Source organism: Sceloporus occidentalis, unplaced genomic scaffold (genome assembly GCF_023333645.1).
Source record: "Sceloporus occidentalis isolate IW3139 unplaced genomic scaffold, rSceOcc1.0.p SCAF_2, whole genome shotgun sequence".
Classification (NCBI taxonomy): domain Eukaryota; kingdom Metazoa; phylum Chordata; class Lepidosauria; order Squamata; family Phrynosomatidae; genus Sceloporus; species Sceloporus occidentalis.
The window spans coordinates 188067393-188088024 of NW_028316982.1; the positions used below are offsets into that span (position 1 = coordinate 188067393).

The window sequence follows — 20632 nt, forward strand, 5'->3', positions numbered from 1 at the left end:
CTATATTTAAAAGCAATTTAAAAGTAGAAACAACACAACTCTCCTGTAAGCATCCTTAACTTTAAAAATATTCAGTTTTCAAAAGCCTATCAGTATAATAATAATACCAGCAACAACAATAATGTTATTTTTCAAAGGGACTGTGGGGTGGAAAAATGATTTTTTAAAAAACCCCTCTGAACTCTTAATTCCATTACAACAAAATATTAATTAATATTAACTCTTAATTCCATTACAAAATATTGTACTTTTGCGTGGTTTTTAAGTGGGCTTCCCAATTGCCATTTGCAAACAGGTTGGAGTTTGTCATTGTGGATATCTTGGAAAACTAGTTCTTTTCAAGCATTCAGTAACTGGACCTATAGAAGGGAGCCTGAATGCATACTATAGTTATGCCCCCCTCCACTTCCAATGAATGTTAAAATATTTCTTCACGAGTGCTTGCAGAGAATTACTAATTTTTTACAAGGAAAGCATAAGTAATTTAGAATAACTTCATTATAAATTGTGAATCTGTATGATCCAGCAGAATGCTGCTGTTTACTATCTCAGAGCAATTATTTGCTTTTTCTGCTTTCCTAATTCTGAGCAATGATGGAGTGATATAAAGTACAAATCCTGCATATTGCTAAACTATATTTTATCAAATACACTGCTTTAAATATCCTAATTAATTGACATTAATTAGTTTGGTGTGACAAAGACTTTTACAAGCAACACTGTAATGCATCAGATAGAGACCTAAATTGTGAGATATGAATGTGAGTTGAAGCATGATTCACAATGAACAAACAGAATTCCCATTTGCTGTGCCTCACCTAAGCCTTCTCAATATGAAAATTAACATTATTAATTTTTTAAAAACTCTATTTGGCTACAATGTATCAGATTCTTTTTTAAAATGTCATTTTTAATTACTCAGATTAATCCTTATCACTAATTGCTTGCTGAGGAAGAAAATCTGAAGAGTTTTATTAACTTGTTACTATTTATGCTATTACCATTTATGGTAAAATTGTAAATGTACACACAGCCACCAAGGTTTATAAAGTCTGAGAGGGAAAACAGATGGGCAGGAAGGGGTGGCTTGAAGCCGTCCATTTTGAAGACAGATTGGGGCTATGGCAATCACATGCCCTGGCCCCAATCCACCTTGAACATGGCCAAAAAATGGAGTGGATAAGGGCTGCTCCTTTTTCAGCTGGGGAAATGCCGGCTTTGCTGGCCTTGCAGTGGCCACATGATGCTCAGCATGTGGTGTGTACACGCATCTGGGCAGGCACCTGACATCGGGGTGGCTTCAGGACAGCTTTGTGACATGCATCTTCTAAACGCCGCTCTCTGAAGCCACCCGGACAGCAGCTTAAAAGGGCCATTTGTTTGGGCCCTCACAGTTTTCCAGTATTAAAACAGCAATCTTAAATTTATCTAATTCGTTTATTTCCTGCATAAGACTTAAGGCTGCTTATAATATGTCTTATTTATACCTTGAACCTATCTGCAAAGGGCATAGCCAGTACTTTGATTTGTGCCAGGAAATGGAGTGATAGTCATGCATTGTTACAAAGTTGCCATAACAAAGAGTAACAGTTATTATAACCAGTTGTAACCAGCAATCTGAAAGGCTTGAGTGCACATGTTCACCAAACACTGGAGAAGATGGTATCCATTTTTCACAATTTGGTTTTTTCACTAAAAACCTAGCAAAAGGTCCATGGGTCAAAAAATGGTCCCAAATTCCTTCCTTCACCCTTATGTAGCCTTTTCTTACTGAGGATATCTCAAAATTATTTTTTCTAATCAGGATGATGTGGAATATTCTCAATTCTAATAGCAATGCTATGCAAATGTAACACTGCAAATAAAGATAATAAAACTCATCAGTTTTCACTCCTTAGCAGACATTTAGTGAGAAGGATTTGTCTGAGCCATTAAAAATGGCATTTCTTTTAAAAAAAGAACTCTGATATTTTATGGGCAAATGGAATCATTCTAAATTGATAGTGTTAATTTTTCATAATGTGAGATATTAGGGTCTTAACTTATTTCTGTTCATTTTTGATAAAAGAGAAGACATTAAGTTTGAAGACAAATGCCTATACCTTTAGGAGAATTGCTCACATAAAAGATATTACTTTTTGGCATATTCCTGAAGTGGATCCACTTAAATTTGTAATAACTATATTATTCCTAAGGTGAATGAATATCTTCCATATTATGTTGTCTTATGGCTGGATTGCTAACATATATATGAAAATGGAACTCTTCCATTATGTCTTGTGAAAATCAGGAAAAATTTGGAAAGAAAATGAAAAACTTCAGTATCAAATTAATTCCCCCATAATCCAGCAAAACACTGATCAAGATCTCAAAGCAATTATTTAAAATCATTAATCAATAATCATTAATTTAGACAACAACATAGTGATAGAGTAGAAATCCTGGATAATCACACACTTGATTTTATACTGCTTTAAATACCTCAGTTAAGTGAAACTAATCAATTTCTTGTGATATAGGTTTCCAAAGAGAACAGATTCAATTCTGGGTCCCAGTGTTGCCAACAAGCCTCGAAGATAATTCCCGAAAACGTTTGTCCAAAACCCACTGAATCTCCCCAGATCACACGGAATATTCAGTCACAATTCCCGGAAAATTCCCATAATGTTAAAATGGCGGATGTTTTGCAAATAAACGTAAACATAATTGAATAAAAATAATTGTAACTTATTTCAACCCTCAAAATCACCATTGAACCAAACAAAGAATCTTTCAGTCCTTTTAAGATATTTATTTTGACATGAAGGGGGTTCAGGAAGCTTTGTGCCAAATAGAAATGTGTTAGGCTGCAACCGCACTGCAGAAATAAATCCAGTTTGATACCCTTTTAATTGCCATGGCTCAGTGCTAGGGAATCCTAGGAATTCTAGTTTTTGGAGACATTTAACCTTCTCTCTCAGCAAACTCTGGTGTGACAACAAACTACAATTCCCAGGATTTCATAGCACTGGACCGTGGCAGTAAAAACGGTATGAAACTGGATTGTCTCTGGAGTCTGGAGTGAAGATGCAGCCTGAGTTGGGTCCAAGACACACTGCAGAAATAATCCAGTTTGAGACTGCTTTAACTGCCCTGGCTCAGTGCTAGGGAACCCTGGGAAGTGTAGTTTTGTGAGACATTGAGCCTTCTTTATCAAAAAGAGCTCTGGTGCCACAACAAACTACAATTCCCAGGATTTCCTAGCACTGAGCCAGGAGAGTTAAAGCGGTCACAAATTGGATTATTTCTGCAGTGTTTTGGACCTTCGTTATTAAAAATGTTCAAGGTCCAATCTATACTGCAGAAATAATCCAGTTTGAGACCGCTTTAACTGCCCTGGCTCAGTGCTAGGGAACCCTGGGAATTGTAGTTTTGTGAGAAAGCGCTCTGGTGCCACAATGAACTACAGTTCCCATGCATTTGAGGAAGTACGCTTAAGTCTAAGAAAGCTAGACTTAAGAGGGAGTCGGGGGCTGAGAGAGAGAGAGAGCGCTTCCTGAGGGCAGGGGCGGCGACCACTCTCCAGTCCTCTCTCTGATTGGCTGAAAACTGTTAATGTGTCACACTCCAAAGGGTTGGTAGCCAGCCTCGCTCTCAGAGTCAGGGCTGGAGCTGAAATAGGCAAAAGTCACCAAAAATGCCCTGAAATAGAGCCAGGCACCAAAATCACACGAAAAGCTCTGAAAAGTCCCCGTTTTCGTGTGAAAGTCACCACATTGGCGTGCAGAAGTGGGTTGTGTTACATAAGCAAAGTATGGAAAATTTGCTTTTCTGGATTACATCATCCCAAATTCCTCAACCAGCACAGTCAGGCTGTCTGAGGTATCCTGGAAGTTATAATGCAAAAAGTAAACCAACAGTTCCTACAAATATAACAGCCTTATGAGCAGAAATTTCTGCTAGGTTTGTGTGCTGGATCACACATAATAGTTGACATGTGATGATAATCATGTATGGAACTCAGTACAGTTCAAAACACATTCCTGAGGTAACAATTTCATGGCTCATTTGTTTTTCAAATATTCTTGGATAATCACAAAAATATGCTGTGTTTTTTTATCATGAGTTCTCCAATAGAATTAACAGAAAACTTTCATTTACAACTTTTCTGGAAATCCTTTCTATTTCACAAACAAACAAAGGAGGGGATCTGCTAAGAGACAAGCCATGTAACTATTGTGTTCCTCATTCTTAAAACTGCAGCTGCCACCATCTCCTATTCCTGCTGCATGGCCAGTTTTCAATGGTAGGTTTGTTTGAGAAAGTGTGGGAATAGTGGAGAAAGCTGCCTTTGGTTAGATACATTCTGAGTCAGATCTTCACTGCTGACTTCAGTTCACAACAGAAATTGAATGGAATGATAATGTCCAGCTATGCTTCTGTTTAGCATCACTGGAGAAGAAGGGTCTGCTAGCATAGTTTGATAGGATCCAATGGACAAAGAGGGAGAAGGCACACAGCTGGCATAGTGGGCCATGCTGGCATCCACCAGTAGCTCATCATGGTGAAGATGTGCATCAGTGCCAAGTGTGTACGATCAGCATACCATCCAGCTCTGTGTTGCTGCCTGGTGTCTGAACAATGATAGGAACCATGTGCAGATGGAAGTTTGAAGGTACAAAAGTACAAAATATAATGGCAGTTACATGCACATCTTCCCAGTGTTGGAGGAAGGACCTTGCCTTCACCATCATGGTGAACACTGAATATATCCATAGTACATGCTGAATCAAGTTGCAGTGATTTTGGTTTTGCTTATTAATTTATCAGCATAGGTCATGTGTTTAATGAATCTGACTGTCATCTTCTAGAGCATGTACCTTAACACCAATTTTTGCTTTTTTGCTGCTATAGGATAGTGCAGCTATTCTTCTATAATTAAATTTCAGTGTTTGTTCTTTACCAGGTTATGCCTATATAACTACTTGGCTTGAAACCTAATACATGGGCAAAGCATAGATTTAATAGCATCCGTACTTCTATTAAAAAGGAGATTTATGGCTTTGTTATGATGTTCTGTGGGCACAGAGCCAAATGCTACTATCCTGTTATGGCCCTTTGCATGCAGAAGCCACCTCTCAGTCTACCTTCCACTCCTGCTGAGCTGGATGGAACCCCTTGAGATCACCTTTCCAAATAATTGCCACTACCGGATGAATTACCTTCTCCTCCCTTTAGCAACACATCAAGACTTTGCTGGGAGATCTACACATACTTTTCCTTGCCAACTTGAGAAAGAACTAGCCGATCTAAGGCACATGAAAAAGGAGTGTGAGAGAGGCAAGGTACTTTAAAGAAAAGCTTTATTCTAACTAAGGAATTATAGAGCAAAAGATATCACTACATGTAGGACCACTTGTCCTACAGGCACAAAGAGAAATGCAAGCAACAGAATAAGTCATTTCAGCCAAACCAGCAAAATAAACTAAAAATCTAACTCCACTGACTAGTACATGTTCCAGATCTTACTTACAACTCAGATGGGAATTGTAGTCCTTGATGTTGCTAGGCAGCTGGGAACCTGGACTCCATTGTCTAGCTCTACCAGGTCCTTATGGTCTGCCTCACGGCAGACAGCTCCAAAAGTTAGACAAAGGCAAAACTACAGCCTCATATTGCAATATATTTTATTATTTAATGTCAATATGTATTAATGTGTATTGTGTTCAATTATTTTTATAGAATGTGCACCATAGGCAGGCTTATTTTATTTTATTTTATTTTTAATTGATTTTATGTTAAACACTATGTCAATTTACAGCGCTCTATAAATAAAGCTTAATAATAATAATAATAATAATAATAAACATCTTTTAGAAGCATCTCAAAAGTTTGTGCTTCTCTCCTGACTCCCCCATCTCATTGGACCATCACCATCTCATCAGCTGTGATGTAAACCTTCATTAAAATGTACATCCCACAACATTTAATCCTTTGTTGTCCAGGAAGAAGTCCTCTGATAAATAGAGGGACTCCCATTTAACTCAGGCTTATATAGCCATCAATCACCATCAAAACTTTCTTATATTGCTCTGCAGTTACAGAACACTAATGAAATATCTTTAAGATAGCAATAGCAAGTACATTTCTATATTACTTATCAGTGCACTTAAGCACTCCCTAAACAGTTTACAATGTGTAAGCTAATTGCTTCCAACCAGCTGGGTACTTATTTTAGCAACCTCGGACATATGCCAGGCTGAGTCAGCCCTGTAACCCCTGACTGGGATTGAACTCATAACTTTGTGGCTTGTAAGTGAGTGGCTGCAGTACCAGCATTTAACCACTGTACTACCAGGGCTCTCTCTTAAGATGTAAAGGAATAGTATGTCTATGCTCTTTGACAGCAGGAAAGGGTGAAGGACAGAAAAGACAGAATCTGAGCACAGACCAGAGTTTAGGAAATTAATTTTTTAAAGCTACATCTCCAAGAATAACCCAGCAAACATGGTGTTCATACTGACAAGGGCAATCAGGGAGATGTTGAACAAAAGGGTAACTTTTCCAAGTTCTAGGACACGTGACCTATACAAAGAGATAAATGGACATTTTATAGATGGTAGAAAGGGAATGGTTCCTAATAGGCAAAGGAGTCAGGCAAGGCTACATATTATCACCATACTTGTTCAACATGTTTACAGAAAATGTCATAAAAAAGGCAGGACTAGATTTAGAAGAAGGACGAGTGAAGACAGGAGGAAGGGACATAAAAATCTAAGATATGTGGACAATGCAATATTAATAGCAGAAAACATCAATGAATTGGAACAATTACTAAGGAAAGTCAAGGAAGAAAGTGAAAAGGCAGGCCTGCTGCTGAACATAAAGGAAACAAAAATAATGACCATGGAGGACCTACATAAATTCAAATTAGACAATGAGGAAGTTGAGATAGATCAAAGATTTCTTCTACCTGGGATCAAACATCGTCTGGAATGGAGACTTCAGTCAAGAGATAAGAAGACTAGGAATGGGAAGGGCAGCTATGAAAGAGTAAAGCTATACAACTAATCACCAAAGTTAGAATTGTCCAACCCATAGTATTCCTATTCGCTGTGTATAAATGTGAGATTTGGACTATGAAAAAAAACAGATAAAAGAAAATCAACTAATTTGAGATGTGGTGCTGGAGAAGAATGCTGAGGATTCTGTGGACAGCCCAAAAGACTAACAAATGAGTCCTTGAGCGATTATGATGTCCATCGTGTGCAGTGTCCAAACGGATCTGTGCACAAGGGTTGTCATAAAGCCCTTATAGCACCCTTTCTAGGGCACAAATAGGAGCCACATTTCTAGGCTTCTATTTGCACCGGGTTGGGGTTGTGGCGTGCGGCTGCCGTGTCCCCAACCTGGTGCTTCCAGGGGCAGCACTGAGATGACCCTGAACAGGCTGTTTGTACAGCCCCTTAGTTAGGGAGGACACTGGCATGAGTTTGCAAGAAATGAGCAGAGCAGTGGAGGACTGGGAGACCTGAAGATATCTCATGCACAGGGTTGCCATGAGCTGAAATTGACTCAAGGACAGATAACAACAAACAAACAAACAAACAAACAAACAAACAAACAAACAACACTATCCAGCCTTGAAGACGAACCTTTATTATAGACCTTTATTATTATCAAGAATGATTTTGCAAATGAGATTGTTACCACCAGGAAAATTTGTAGTTGTAGCTTTTGTCTTCATGGTAAATTGATATAGAAAAACTTAACTTTTCCTAAAACAGAATGGTACAGGAATGCTTTCATTTATTCTAAACAGAATATCAAAATTAATTGTTATATAGGTAGACAGTAAAAACAAGAACTTCACTTCTGTTGTTCTATTTCTAAATTGTACCAAGTGTATTTAGTCCAACAGAAGCAGACAAAATGTGGCTCTAGGGGAACATGTGTCTCCTAAAAGCTGTTTTTGTGCCCTTGATACCTACAGACTTTGTGGGCTTTCCTTTTCTGGCCAAACAGAACAAAAGAAAACCACATGTTAATTGCCTCACTTGGAAGATTCAGGGACAATAAATGTAGGATTTGAAGAGACTGGACTGGTTTGAGCATTGGACTATGACTCTTGAAACCAGGGTTTGATTCCCAGCTTGGCCATGAAACCCCCCGGGGGACCTTGAGCAAGTCACACTCTCTTAGCCTCAGGAAAGGCAATGGCAAACCACCTGTGAACAAATCTTGCCAAGAGAACTCCATGATAGGTTCGCCAGGTGAAGGTGAACAACAAAGGACCCTAGTTTAACATAAAAAGATAGCTACTTTTCAATGTAGGAAGTGGGATTTCCTACCCCTGCCAATTGTATGCTTTCTGGGTTTTGGCAGAAGCTGTATGGTTCCTTGAGCATCCCAAGGCAGAAAATTCTCCCTGAACCCACTGAAGTTTTATAAGGTGAGGAATATAAATTTATTATAGAATCCTAGAATCATAGATTTGGAAGAGACCATAAGAGCCATGCAGGAATACACAATCAAAGCATTCTCAACAGATGGCCCTCCCGCCTTTGTTTAAAAACCTCCAGAGAAAGAGATTCCACCACTCTCTGAGACAATGTATTCCACTGTCAAACAACTATTACTATCAGGAAGTTCTTCCTAATGTTTAGGTGGAATCTTTATTTAATTAAAGAAATATCTGATTCATTGTTGACAATATGTAGACAGAGAAATATCAGGAACAGAAGACAGGCTTCCTGTCCCTATGCTGAGATTTATACATGCTTGCTTTTGAAATAACTGGAGCCATAATCCTAGGAAAGCTTTGTCTCCTGAAGTCAAAGAACCTATTCATTCTGGTATTCTAGAGTGCTGCTGCCTAGTGCTGACAGGTTCAGAAAGTATGAAATGAGCTTACAGTGATATAAATTTATGAAACGAAGGAGAGAGCAGTTAAGTGGGTGTTTTTGATATGATACCTACATTAGTGTAGCATACTGATGGCAAAGAATGTGTTCATAGCTATCGATTGTATTCAATAATGAGCTCTGTGAATGGCAGTGTGGGAATTCCAATGCTTAATTTTGTTTGAAGAGATTGTTATTTGCAACTTAAGATCAAGAGGTAAAATACCCTGGAGTCCTAGATGCCAAAAGAGATTTATAGCAGCTTGACCAGAGTCTCCAGGGTTTTTAAAGAGTTTTGGAGGAAGGCAGTTGCTTTTACTTTGTTGTTTGATATGTTTCCAACTACTAGAAGGACAGGAAAGGGTGCATGATATGAATTGCCTAGGGCTACAATAGCTTGTAAGCCTTCAGGGTTTAATCCATCTGATACTTGGCATTATGAACAAGCCTGCAAATAAATTGACAGTTTCTTACTATGCTCTCCTATGATGATTGTATAGACATCAGAGATTTATGTTGGCGATATCACACTTGTATCTATCAAGGTGCAAGCAAGCAGTCTTGAAAAGTGAAATGGATACTATGAAAAGCTCATCTTCAATCTTTTACCTCTACAATCAACAATCCTTAGTCCCAGGAAAAGTCTTTTTAAAGAACATAACAGTTGCCTTGTTGGATCAGAGTGAAGATCCATCTATTCTTCTTCTCATCTTCAATAATGACCAGTCAAATGACTCTTAGAAACTGAAAGGTACAGTAGGATTGATGCATCTATTTCCTTCTAACATCTGGTTATTAGCAGTCAAGGTATAGTTTTAGATCCAGTGTGGATCTACTTGTGTGCGCAACTGGAATGGTGGAGATGGATATTCTTCTGATTGCCTCTCCATGACAGCACCTGAAACCAGCTAACAGTACAACACAGATGGCCAATAACCCTTCAAAAATGGATGAGATGTGGGGTGAGGAGGAAAAGAGAAGATCCTTCAGAGAAGTCCATCTTCTAAGCATGTAACTCCTCCATCCACAGAAGAAAATTCAGGATCTGACCCTTGCTTCTTTACTTAATATTCACCATACATTCTTTTTAGTTCTGATTTCCAGTGATATTCATATCCTCATTAATTTGTCTAATTGTTTTTAAACACAAAAACCAAAGGCAGAAAGAGCCAACAGGGAACCATAAAATAAAATCACCAGAACTGAATCATGTGAATATGAATCTTTGTAAAAAACAAGTAATGCTGGGATAAAATTGAGACAATACAGCAATCAATAGTATGGGCAATACTTGCTAAAATTATACATTTGGGACAGATTATTCCTAGTCTCATTCAGCCTGAGGGCCAAATTCAGTTTCAGAGAAATTCTCATGCACTGCATGCCAGTGGTGGTGGTGACCAGGAATACCAGCATATTTTTGTTCAAAGTTTTTACTGCATTTCTTCAGGATGAAGACACTGAAGTTCTTCAGAATGAAATAAAACATGTAGAAAATCTGGGAAACCATCAAAACGATGATCTTATATAGAAGCATGACCTTCTGGGGCATTTTCAGGGGCAGACCTCAGAAAAGCCAAATTCAGCTCTAGGGCTTTAGGATCCCCATAAATGGTTAGTTCCTTTCAAATGTAGGATTCTGTATTTATGTATTTTTCAAATATGTGTGATATGAAATGGCTGGCATCCTGTCAGTGGCATACATAAGTATAAATCTACCTATTGCCTTGTATATATTTTTGGGGGATGCATTGTGGAGGTTTGCATTCTCTTCAACTGCCATCTGAGCCAGTCTATGAAAGCTCATGCTACCAATTTCTGTTTTTCAGGGGCTGAACAGACCGCCCCTAAGAGGTGGCCTGCAACTGACTCTTTTATCACTGGATCGTGGCTATGGCAATTGCATGCTGTAACCCTGATCTGACATTTCTGCTGCACAAAAAGAAGCCACAAAAATCAGCTCCTTTTTGTGCTGCAGAAAGGGTGCCATAGCCACTGATGCCATGGCTTTTCAGCACTCCTTTTGATTTGTGTCATCTGGACGCTACGCCAAAGGAGTGCCGTAACACTGCCTGCCATGTGGTCGGGCACACAGCATGATGCCAGTGTCAGGGAAGCTTCGGGGCATGTGTTGTGTGGACGCAATGCCCCCACTCTGCCCCAAGGCCAGCATTTAGTGCCAGTCTGTTGAGGCCCTCAGTTTCAAAGGTGCTTCAAGATCCCTTTGCATATTGATTTTCCAGCTGATGAAAAGATGCATATCATGGCTCTATAAAGACTCTAACAGGCTACTTAGCATTACAGATCCCATCTGTTGACCAAATAATTTTAGAAGAAATCTTTGTGCAGCACTGAGATTTGTTTCTCCTAAGTGCAGGATAGGTACAATCAGGATTTTATGTGCTCTGAAAGCTGTAGCATATATAGGGCTGCATGTATTTTTCTCAGAATAACCCCTATAGCACACTCCACTTCTGTCAGAAACAGACCTTCCACAAGTTTAAACAGTACTCTCAAATCATCTGTGGCTGTTTGTACAGAGAGCTATTTAAGCCTGCCACTCTATTTGAGCCTGCCACTATTTATATTCAATCCCCCTTTCCAATCCCACACATTCTGTTACCAGGCAACTCATTCCCATGTTCTTTTCTAGTGTTCCTCCCATTACCCTCACGTACATTTTCCTGATATCTAATATGTGGTTTTCCTTGCCACTGCAAAATCTCTTTTACCCTCATGTTAAACAAACCTTCAGCTGAATTATGCACTTATGCATTTCTATCTCAGATAAGAAAATGAACACATTTCCCTGTACTTGCTGTAGCTTTACAGTTCCTTCACCAACATGTTTTATCTAGTACATCCCACCTTGAGAGCAACCAGGCAGAATGCAATGCTAATTACATTAATCAGATTCAGCAGGTTAACAATAATGTTCAGGTCTTGTATGTTGTCTTCTTTTTCCCCTAGAACAATCTGGGATTATTAAACCAGATAGAGTTGTTCACACTGTGTGTGGTTGCTATGCAAGTACAATTCTGAAAAATTCTGGGAAAGGGACAGACTCCCAAGTGTCTTTCCCTGAAGCTAATAATAAACCCCATAATGCACTTAAAGTGACAGAACCCATCACCACTGAGAGGGGCAAACATAGCATGACAGCACACATGTATTGCTGGGAAATAATGAAGCCGTTTCATCATATTTTAATGAAGGTGATGGTGCTCTTAGAGAATATGAGGACATTAGAATAAGGACAGTAACAATTTCCCTTCTTTCAGTTAAATAATACTATGCACTTGGTGTTAGGAATATCCCTAGTTTCTGTTGACAGAGGTTACATTACCATCAGAAATTACATGTGAAACACTTTTCTGTGACATCTAATGCAAGTAGCCAATTTGAGAATTTGATACAGATAGAACAATATATTGCTGTACTGGAACCAAGGCCAGGTCAGGTTATGATGTGGCATTCCAGCCCAGGGAAAACATTTCCCCAATTTACAGAGATTCAGAGACTGTTGCTGGGGAGCAAGGAAAGAAGGAACAACATGCCTCCCTTACTTAAGGCAAGTGGCCAGTACACTTTTGATTCAGGCTAACCACATTGAGTTACCTAATCTGGGCAGCATGTGAATGGAGACGTCAGTCTGGAAGTAATGCAGCTGCCAATGTACAGCATCCGCACCTGTGTTCCTGTTCAAATGTGGATGCTGTCCATCCTTACCTATATACTTTGAATGAGAATGCTATTCAGATAAGTATCTGAATACATATACCTTTCTGCATTCTTTCCCAATTACTCATACATAAGTGCATGTAACTTTAAAAAAATTTGAGTGAGAAAACTGATTGGCAATGAAATTGGCAGCAAAGCACAGTAGATATTTCCCCAAAAATGCAAAGCAGAACAAAACAAGACAAAACAAAACATTTTGCATAAAATTTTGTTTCCACAGAAAATAAAATGATAATCTCAATACATAAGAATACAATGATAGCATTATTATGCATGTATGATATCTCACTAACTGGAATAATAAAGTAAATAAGTACTTTTAAGAGCTAATAGGAAGTTCTGAGGGCTTTCAGAACCTAGGCATGACCCTTCTGAATCCAAACTTCATCATGTGTGATTTTACTAAGGTTTAGAAAGAATGTTGATAACTTCAAGATTTTCATCCAAATAACCTGGGACTTGTCATGAATCAATGCACACCTTCCTTCAGAAATATATGTCTATGTCATATTTGTGAAACCATGCATTTGTTTTTTAAAGAAATGTGAGTAATAGAAATGTGTACAGGTGAGAAATGCATCCAAAGACAGTGGAGCAAATGTGCACAAAAGTGTGTGCAGATGAAAATGTGAATAGATATGAATTAATAAGTGGGAAGAAAAAGTATTACAACCTAAGAATAATGTGACTGGAAATCAGTAAATACTGTTATTGTGCTGCTATGCAGCAGTGAGAAGGCCACAAAATCATATTACACCAGTAGTACTGCAACCTCAACATCCCACCCAGCAGGATTATTTCAAGTAGTGAGGAGTCCTTTGGGACAGGCCAAGAGAGTTCAGGTATGGAATCCATGGCCACCTGCTGTAGAAAATTTTCTGGGTACCTCAAGGAAAATCTTGTTCACATTCATTCAGAACTTGACACCATACTTGTTACACAGTGTGTGTGTGTGTGTGTGTGTGTGGGGAGGTTCAGTGCATTGTCTGGTCAGTTTCCATGGAATCAGTTTCTGTTACTGAGGCCTGATTATATGGACAAGAAACTTAAAACAATTTAATAATCTTCCACATGTAAGCTAACTCTTGCCAGAGTGTGATAAATACCTCACTACATCAGGGGAGGTGCCTGCAGCCTACAGTGTTGCCAATTTCAGGGATTTTCCCCTGAAATAGGGATTTTTTTTAAAGCTTTCAGGGCCATTTGGGGGATTTGCCACATTTCAGAGAAGATTCTGGGAATTCAAGCGTTCTTCCAAATATAATTATGGGGAATCCAAACCTAATATTTTCCTGGAAGTTCCTGGCCCCCCAAAATGGCCGACATGGAGGATCCCCCCCAAAATGGCTGACATACCTCCCACCCCGGAAACCCTGCCCCCTGACCCAAAACCACACCCATTGGCCCAGAAGTCCCACCCCCTGACCCAGAAGTCCCACCCCCATGCTGGAAGTCCCACACCCATTCAGGGACTTTTGGAGAAATTCATGGACTTGCATTCAGGGAGTTTTGGTGAGGGTAACACTTCAAGGCCACTTGAAGAAGGCCATTTTCATCCCAGTTCTTAGTTTCTTCCTGATGTATCTCTGTTCCTTCCCTTTGTCTGTACATTGTCCTTGGGTATAGCCAGACCATATAATTAGTGCAGTCTGACACCACTTTAATTCCAAGACTTCATTCTACAGAATCCTGGGATTTGTAGTTTGGTGAGGCACCAGAGCTCTCTGACAGACCAGGCTGATTAGCTTTCCATACTACAAGTCCCAGGATGATGTAGGCAATTAAAGGATTCATGGTAGTTCAAGTGATGTCAAACACTTTAATTTTAGTTTCTGTGTCAGTCCTTGTTACCAGCTATTATATTTCAGATATGTCAATATAATTTCTATTGATCTACATTTATGTACAGTTTGCTCCCCCCTCCCTTCACTCCTGTTATTCCATCCTATTATTTTCTCTTTAATGTTCTATTTCATTTCTTTGCTTATTTTTAGGTCTGTTTCCAAAGAGTTTTAATGCTTTTGGATTTTTGAAAAAGCTGTCTATTGTGAAAGGTGGCATTGTTTCTTCTCCCTCTTATTCTCTTTTCCTCCACTTTTATTTTGGAGAAATATTAACTAAAGAATTATCAGTCATCCCTGATTTGATCTGTTTATCCATACAAAAGTAATTAGAAATGATGCCATTCCACCTGGCAGTACACTACCTACATTATTGAAAACCACACATTTTCTTTTTAATCCGAACAGAAATTCATTCAAGAGTTAATCGAGATAAATTGTATATTTAGTATTTTATAATGGATTGTTCATTCAGTATATTTCCCCATGAAATGCAATATATCCAACAAATTACATTCTTTCTTCTCATTTCTTATCCATCATTAACTTCCCAAAATAACCAAGCACAATTGATCATCATATAAGTCATACATTATATCAGAATAGGTACTGTATTATTTCATGTCTGTTCTGTATTATCTCCTTACCTGGTGTACCTACTGGTGGGTAACTGCCTCTGTTTGAATTCTCAGCATGGTGTTAATCATGTCCTCTCCAAAGAGTTACCAGGGGCTCTTTCACGCTGCACATATAATGTCATGGCAATTTAACTGGCACAACAACTTCCTCTGGAATCCTGGGATTTGCAATTTAGGAAAATATATTTAGAATTTTCTCCCAGAGAGCTCTAGTGTGTCACTGAACTACATATCTTGGGATTAGATAGGATGCTGCCATTGGAGTCAACATGGAATCAGAGCGCTCTAATTGTGCAGTGTGAAAGGGACCACAATGGGAAAATGGCAACCTGCTTCTTAGAGAGGGGAAGGTTCATAATCTGCTTCAGGCTGGTAACCAACAGAATCACTACATTTACAGAAGCAGCTTCTGTGAGCACAAATGGGGAAAAACTTCAGTTTCCCTTTTTTCTTCAAGAGCAGTTTTAAGTGCTGGAGAGAATGGAGAGGAAGAAGGAAAGGTTATAAATCTTGATGCTGGATTGAGACCTCTGATTTAGAAATCTGTGGGAGATTTTATGGGATGATGTGGATGCTGACAGTATTTCTCCTCTTCCCATTATCCCCATTTAGGGAAGGCTGACACTAATATTTTCACAGAAAAAAAAAAACCTCGCACCTATTTATTTAAACTTTACCATTTCATGCCTGAACCATTTCTCTGTATTGATCAGTATAAATAATTAAGAATGGAAGAGATACATCTTCCTACCTACTTTCAGTTTATTAGGGATCAACCTAATTTGCATTCCTCAAGCTGGTGTGCAACCTGGAAGGCAATTATGATGCAGTATTATGATTTTTTTTTAAAAAAAATGCATACAAAATTTCAGACATTTCCAAAAAATATATACAGGCACAAAAATAGTATAGGTACAAAACTGTCATCAAGGGAATCATGATAAGACATATATTGGGGGGGGGGGGGGAAATGCTTGCAAAAATGTTCATATTAGGAAAAATGTAAACAAAATTATGTATTTATAATACTACGATCCTTGTGCTGTGCAGTGATACGTACTGAAGATTTTGGATGAGACAAAATAAAGGAACTATGTTCCTTCAGACATTAATATATGTCTTAAAATATTAAGCTCTTTTGATACATTAAAAGCCCTAAAATATGCTAACTTAACAGTTCTCTAATCTAATAGTTCTTTTGTATCTTTAAAAGATAGCAAAAATAATTTTACTTCCCTTGTTTATGTCAAATGACAGAAATAACTGTTGGATGGAAGGGCTCATTCTTTTATCTTAGTCCTGATTTATTTATCTATTTATTTTTTTAAACCATAACTGATATCCTGTTAGGTATTTACCTCAGCTAGTATGACATACTAGTTTGAGAATGCCTCTGGAGGCCAGGGTTTGAATAACTGCTTGGCTATGGAAATCCACTGGGTGACCTTGGGCAAGCCACACTCTCTCAGCCTCAGAGGATGGCAACCTTCTCTGAATAAATCTTGCCAAGAAAACCCTGTGACTTGAGGTCACCATTACTTGAAGACACACAGCAACAAAGTGACTTACAATCAGGGAGGTGAATCATGTTGCACAATGCTTGTATTCTCAGGAGTGGGTCAGAGGTATAGCTACATTTCTGCACCATGGAAAGGGCACTATAGCTGCTGGTGCCATGGCTTTTCTGCACTCCTTTGGTGCTGTGTCGTGTAGATACAGCACCAGAGGGGAGCCATGACACCATGACACTGCCCACTGTGTGGTGCAGTGTGCGGTGTCATGCCAGCCTGAGGGTAGAATCAGGGCATGCATCATGTGAATGCCAAGTGCTGACTCCACCCCCAGGCCAGCCTAAATGGCCGGTCTGTACACCCTCATTGATCAACCACCTGGAATGCAGAAGGAGACACCTATAAATTTCTTAGCACTTTGCAATTGTTCATCCTCTTCAGCTGACTCTGCTCTTTGTGTTCTGTGTTTCTTGTCATTTTTGACCCCTGGACTACATTTAATGATTTCTTGTTTTTGGTCTATCTTCTCTTCACTAGCACTTTGAAATACAGCAGCCGTTTGAGCACCAAAAATCTGGCCTAATCATCTCGCCCTTGCCTAATGCTAACAACGATCACCGCTTAGTTTGATCTGGAAAGTCACACAGTATTGGAGGAGATGTTGTAGTACATCATAAATGGCAGCTATTGCAGTTAAAGCATTTTTTTTGTTATTAAAGGTTCAGAAGTATGGCTAGAATAGACAGTTAGAAATGTGGCCTCCAGATGAAACCAGCATCAGCATTCAATTTGAACTCTTTCTTAACTGGACTATTGGGAAGCCCCTATTCATTTTGCCCTTTAACTTAAATACTGCTCTTACTGTAACATTTGCTTTATAATAAAAAAGCTGAAGAAACCAACCATAAAATAAGAGCATATCTGATTTTCATTAGTTGCTTCTTGCTCCAATTATTAGAAAAGCAATAGAAAAGCACCATCATACTTTGGAATACACATTTCCTTCAGTGAATTCACTGTACCCACACTCCACAGCAAGTATTGGAGCAAGAACCTGCAGTTTATGCTTTTGTATTATTGGTTTTATTAGGTCAGCGTTTTGACTACTGAGCATTTATCAATTAGGAAGAAAGAATGATCAAATCTTTACTGTCCTGCATTTTCAGAAATCATTCTCTCAGTATACATGCAAAAATAATTGTACATGCCCTCAGTTCAATACATTTAGTATGTTACAATCATCTCCCCCTGGAGTAAATGTGCTTCTTTAGTATTTGGATACTCTTCTGCTCCTTGCTCTGCTCAGAATTTACCTTGTTCTTCATGTAGAGGGACAAGGTTTCCCAGTATGTCATTTACCATTTCAAAATGCATTAATTTGCAATCAGCATATTTGCATTATACCCAATTACTATGCACTAAGGCTTCCAGAACGTTAGAGAAACTCATATCCGTGGTGACAACTAAGTGCCTGGATTTCTTTTACTAATTGGTATTCATGATATAAACCTCTTTTTCTTTTTACTTTTAGAAAGAGCCATATCCTCTCACTTGAAATAATGAGAAAATATTAACATTGTATGTTACCACAACAGTGGCCTCTTCACTAAACTGTCTCTTTTACCACCCACTTGCCTCTTCCTGGTTGACTTGCACTTTACTTTAAGTACTCCATTTTGGCAAGCTAATCAATGGCTAACTTTGCTTCAAGGCCTACCCTTATCTTGTGAAGTGCCACCAGTGCACTCAACTAGCCATCTCATTATTAAACTTTATTCAAGCTTCTTCTCCTGTTGTCACAGATCAGCCTGATATAATTTTTCACTTTGAAAAAAATGTGGTAAAACTCCAAGCAGAGTTTCAAGTCCTTAGTGAACAATGTAAGAAGGTGTTGATTTTATTTCATACTCAAAGGGAATGAACTTTTAAAATGAGTTCTTTTATTTTTTAAAAAACACACATCCCAATTACAGCTTCAAAGAGGTGAAAAAGTAAAATGAGGTTTCTATTCTGAAGTCGAAGGCTTTCATGACCGGCATCCAATAGTTTTTTGTGGGTTTTTCAGGCTATGTAGCCATGTTCTAGAAGAGTTTCTTCCTGACGTTTCACCAGCATCTGTGGCTGGCATCTTGAAGATGCCAGCCACAGATGCTGGTGAAACGTCAGGAAGAAACTCTTCTAGAACATGGCCACATAGCCCGAAAAACCCACAAAAAACTATGAGGTTTCTATTGTTTGCTGGAAAAATAGAAGTCATGGTCAAGGGTGTGGTCAAATATGATTTTCTGGATAGGACAGATGAAATTGGGGGAGTTTAAGGAGTGACATTCTGAATTTTGTACTAAGTAAAGATAACTCTAAGATCCAAAGCAAAATGCCGCAGGCTGGTGCTATACTGCAGAAAGAAAGCAGTTTGACACCACGTTTACTGCCACATCAATGCTGTGGAATTCTGGGATTTGTAGTTGGGTGAGATATAGCTTTCCTTATCGGAGAGTTCTGGTGCCCCAACAAACTAAAATCCCAGAATTTCATAGCATTAATTCTATAGCCATGGAAATTAAAGTGGTGTAAAATTACTTTATTTCTGAAGTGTGGCAGCAGCCTCAAAGGTTACAGTGCCAGTAGCCCACAGTCTTTTTAAGGTGGGGGCACAGCAGGCAATTGCCCTAGGCTTCACATGGGAAAGGGACCCAATGCATGATCAGGAACTCATCAAGATCAGCATTACTATATTGTTGCCAATTTATTTCTTTCAGAATCCCACTAACTTCAGCTTCATAAACCTAATCAGCAGGGTTCCACGTGGAAATATGTGGTGTAAATAGTTTTCCACCACATTTTTATAAATACATTGAGAGGTCATTGAAACCCACCTACTCACTACATTGTTTTTATATTTGTGTCAAAGCAATATGCATTAGATATTTAAATGAAAAATCAACAATTCTCTCATGATTTGCTTTTGAGATTTGTATGCTCTTTACAAATAGCTTCCCTGTCAGGCTCCAGTGCTTCACCCCAAGGCTGTGAAAGCAGATCGGCTCAGGAGAGTGAGGGGTGAGGAGGTTCCTGAGTTGTCTCCGTAAGGTGAAGCGGAGCCGGTGAGCATTCCACGGCTGCATGTTAAGTAGCAGAGTTTACTCTGCACAAGGACGCCACCAATTTTAATTTTGTTGTCTAATCATCTTGTGGTTGAAGAAGGAGCTGTTGCCTCTGTTGCCTACATAACAACTGGGAAGGTAAAGTCTGGGAAAGTTCTCAACCCTGAACTGTATCTTTTGAAGATTATATGAATCTGATCTCTGAGAGGACACAGCTAATCTTTCATCATGGACGTTTTGTTATTTTGTCCTCTTTTTCTAAGAGAGTGAGGCAATTTATTTAACAGCCCACGAATCTGTGTTTCCTTGGGTTTACTATTTTGGATTTTCCGGCTGTGCCTTGGGATTCCCCCCATCCATTCTTTGTTTGGAAAAGTAATCGGATACCTACCACCCCTGGAACCCTTCAGGAACACAAAGAGTTAACTGTGAAGATTTTGCTTTACCTGCCTGTGTTCCTTGGTCCCAGCTGTGTGATTGTGGAGGAGGTTTGTCTTGTGTGGCCTTGGTGTCTGGACGCGGCACAGGGGAGGAGGCTGCACTGGAGGAGCACTGTTTGGAGTGAGAGGCACCCTCGTGATTATCAAAGAGTTGAGAGGAAACCAGGATTCCTAGAGCAGAAACAGGAAGTCGACGGTGACACCATAGAGATTGGAGGACCATCTCCCTAGAGTGGAGCCGGCTCTGAGTATATTCTATCAGGAAGTGGGAGTGGAATAGAAAGAACATAGAGATAGGAAAAGACTATAGAGATATTCAGAGATTTAATAGAGACTTAACCGCTATAGAGAGGAGAGGAAATCAAGATTCCTAGAGCGGAAACAGGAAGTGGATGGTGATACCATAGAGATTGGAGGACCACCTTCCTAGAGCGGAGTCGTTGCTGAATATTCTGTAACAGGAAGTGGGACTGGA

At 39.1% G+C, this 20632-nt stretch overlaps 1 long non-coding RNA gene across 5 annotated transcripts in view; it reads right to left on the bottom strand.

The window, feature by feature from the left end:
• Nucleotides 1-20277, bottom strand: part of LOC149319477 (uncharacterized) — a 34670-nt gene extending 14393 nt beyond the window's left edge. For 2 of the 5 annotated variants that reach the window (XR_016279865.1, XR_016279866.1), the window contains exons 1-2: nt 20164-20277; nt 15858-15910 (exon numbers count right to left, since the gene is read on the bottom strand). This is a non-coding gene — a long non-coding RNA (uncharacterized LOC149319477). Of the gene's footprint in view, nt 1-15111; nt 15261-15853; nt 15911-20163 lie in introns of all 5 variants that reach the window. The other 3 variants (XR_016279867.1, XR_016279868.1, XR_016279869.1) reach the window with 3 other exon arrangements.
• Between the last annotated feature and the right edge of the window lie 355 nt (nt 20278-20632).